At 35.7% G+C, this 3,495-nt stretch overlaps 1 protein-coding gene across 1 annotated transcript in view; it reads right to left on the bottom strand.

The window, feature by feature from the left end:
• Positions 1-2,924: 2,924 nt before the first annotated feature.
• LOC311081649 (neoverrucotoxin subunit beta-like) overlaps positions 2,925-3,495 on the bottom strand; it is a 29,268-nt gene continuing 28,697 nt past the window's right edge. The window contains exon 5 of the mRNA XM_084112248.1: positions 2,925-3,495. This exon is cut by the window's right edge and continues 633 nt beyond it. The gene's annotated coding sequence lies outside the window, so the exon portion shown is untranslated.

The raw sequence follows: 3,495 nt of genomic DNA, 5'->3' as shown, positions 1-3,495 counted from the left end.
AATAGCTATGTTTTATTTTCACATTCGCTTACAATTACTCTATAACATTTGTAATAAATACATTTTTATTAATACTTACTTAATTGTTCACACAGGTAAAAAAATAACACAGGTTAGGTTATCCACAAGTTTAGCATGAGAGAATGTGATCACAACGATGGTGAGTAACTGATGAACGTAGTGTTCTTGTCACAAACGAGACTCCCGCATTTCCTCCTGCTCACCACCAGAGGGATCTCTCTCCTGAATATTAAACCATTTGAACTACATTTCCCACATACCTGGCACTGATTACCTTGCACCTGACCTTCATCATTGGACTATTTAAGGTGCTCTCAGACTCTCCCTCATTGCGAAGTTTTGTATTTACCCTGGTGATCAACTCTGAGCATTTCTTCCCGTGTTTGGCCTTCCCATGGACGTACTTTTGGACTGTCTATTCTCGTCTTGATTCTTTGCTGCCTGCCCCGGACTATATTCTATACTGGACTGATTTATGTAAGTTTGCTGCCTGCCCTGACCTTATGCCTGTTTCTGGATTACGAGTTGCCTTATCTCTACTGTTGTGTTTGCTGGTGATTGACCCTGATTGTACGGCCAAGATTATAATAAAACTGCAAATGGATCCTCACTCTCCTGAAGCTTCATTACAGTTCTAGACCTTTCGCTCCGAACCGTGCTGCGGGCGAATTTGAGCCTGGCCGAGGATGGTGAGCCTTCCCCGGCTTGGCTCAGACCGAAGGGGGGCCTGGGAGTCAGAGTGACTTAAATAAATATACTAAATTAACCCCCAGGGGTCGGTGGTATCGCCGGCGATACCAGCTCGCTTTTTTTCAGTTCAGTTCAAAAGAAATTAATTTTGCTCTGTTGACTTTGATATTACAAGCAAGTTTCATACATCAATTGATTCTGTTAAATGTGTATTATTTTTGTGTATACTCACAATAAAAACAAAGTGTTGTGCTTTTTGCCAAATAAAGAAAAATAAACGTGATGCGAGTTCTGCCTTCTCTCTGTAAGTTAAATCCATTTTGAAACGCGTCCGAAAATGAACTGTAACTCAGCGAATACTCAGTCAAACAGGCATACAGACACACAGGCATGAAGCTTGAATTCTCTTCTTTTAAATGAGGTAATTTATATAAAAAAACAAATATTCTCATCTTGTGAAATCTGTATTAAAAGAGAGCGATTCCAGTCGAGCTAATTAGAGCTCATTCAAAAGTAATGTGACTCCGCCCACGGAGAGCGCGTGCTATTCACTGAGGCAAACCTGTGAACGCCCCCCATATCAGCTCGAGAAAACACAAGTTTAATCATATCATTGTAGCCTACGTGTTTACACCATCTGGCAGCGCTGTGAGGAATAATAATAATGGAAAATCTACCTCAGAGTGCGGGTATTGCAAGGAGCGAGGATCCGAATACTGTAGTAAGTTTTTTTTTCCTTCTCAAGTTAATAGCGTTTCTGTGAATGAATGAACGGCAGCCGCAGAGATGCGCTGTTTACCACAGCTCGCAAAAAGACAGTTTAAATTTAAATCGCCTTTCTGTGTGTGTGTGAATGAATGATGATGTTTTAGCAAACTGTATTGCTATACTGAGATGAGTAAAAATCGACTGAAATATGTTGAAATAAAATGTAGGCTATTTGTATAAGCAACGTATTAAACTGCAAATTAACATTTATATGCCCTAATATTTCATAAAAACAACGTTACAGTCAGGCGTTCGGTTTTAGCAAACTGTATTGCTATACTGAGTAAAAATCGACTGAAATATGTTGAAATAAATGTATTTGTATAAGCAACGTATTAAACTGCAAATTAACATTTATATTTCTTATAATAAAAATGAAAGACCTATGTTACAGACATATGAAAGACAACATTTCGTTGATTAGTTTTGGATAGATTATACATTTTTACTGTAAAATATCTGCCACCTCAAATAAGCTTTTGTTTGCCAATTTTTGCTCATGTTAAATATAGTAGCCTATGTTTTGTCAAAAATAAAGTAATCAAATAATCAATCAAATCCTTAACTTTGAAATATGTATGATAAAATGTATACTTTAGTTTTTACAAAGAAAGATTACACTTGAATTGTTGTTGTAATTGTAGCCTTTTTAATAAAAAAAATATATTTACAAGGTAGATGCAAACAAACTATTAAAAGGTAAATATAAGCCTTTTCTTTAAATAATTTTTATTGTGTTTTATTAGTGACAAATTTGGGGAGAGGATAAATATTCCAAAACTGAAAATACAGTATGAGAATTAACTGCACAATTACTAGACATGTTTTCCTTGGATATTATAGGCCAATTTGCAAGCACAATATGTGGAAAAATAAAAAAAGAATAGAGATGCTTCCAACTGTTGCTCTTGCATTCTTGTGGCTCAGTGACTCACCTGAATGAATGGCTAATTAAGTATGCGGGCCCTATTGTCTCCTCAGGTGTGAACCACTAAATATGCATGATCGTTGACGCCCACTCCGCATATTGCCTTTCCAAACAGAAAGTGCTTTGCAAAATTCAAATCAATGTATTGTGTTATTGTGAATGATTAGGCAGGGTGATTTTCACATAATTTTGAAGAAAAAACACTAGGCGATGACATCCATTAGACAAAAGTCTTATTTGCACATATTTAGTATGTGTTTTGTGGTCTTATTTCAGAAACTTTAGTTTTTAGTTTTTTCAATATCCACGCATAAACATTATTCTCTCAAAAATGCAGACATGTACATTCTTGTTGCTCACATATTATGGTAGCCCTGTTTGTGCTAATTAGTGTGCATTTTTTTTGCCATTAATATGTTTATAAGCAACTGAAAAAAGCACAAATGTCAGGGCATGTCAGAACATCTCAAGGACCCCAAAAACACCTTAGACCCCAGAGGGTTAATAAATAAAAGTTTATTTTATGTGTCATTGTGGGATTGGCAATATGACCAAAATCATACTTCAAGATAAGACATGTTATCAATAACAGCAGGTCTGTAATTCAGTTCTGTTCAGGAGGAGGTTTATTTAAAGTAAACTGGATTATATTACAATAATTGATCAAGTGTTTACAGTATCTACAGTTTCTATAGAGAATCATGAGATCCTTCATTCACACAGGAATTGATCAACAAACTGTGATATTGATTCATTCTCTTGAATATGAACAAAGATAATAATAGAAAGATAAAGATCAATCCAGAAACCACCACTAACAGGTTTAGTACAGTACACAATATATTACAGCAGAAGCGTCTTTAATAACACACACATAACCCAAAGCAGAGGAATCATGTTTTGAACAGATCCGAGAAGTTGAGATAAAACATCTCTGAATGTCTTAAACTGAGTTTAGAGTTGAAAGTCTAGTTTTGCTCGTATCATCCAGACATGTTTCAGTGAGTCTCATTGTGTCTCATATTTCCTCTCTCTTCTCTGTGTATCATTGTCTGTTTCTCTTTATTTCACTGACAGAAGTTCAGCTG

Source organism: Abramis brama (assembly GCF_963993115.1).
Source record: "Abramis brama genome assembly, chromosome: 4".
Classification (NCBI taxonomy): domain Eukaryota; kingdom Metazoa; phylum Chordata; class Actinopteri; order Cypriniformes; family Leuciscidae; genus Abramis; species Abramis brama.
The sequence above is the reverse complement of the archived record's forward strand: the minus strand, read 5'-3'. Positions and strand labels throughout refer to the sequence as shown.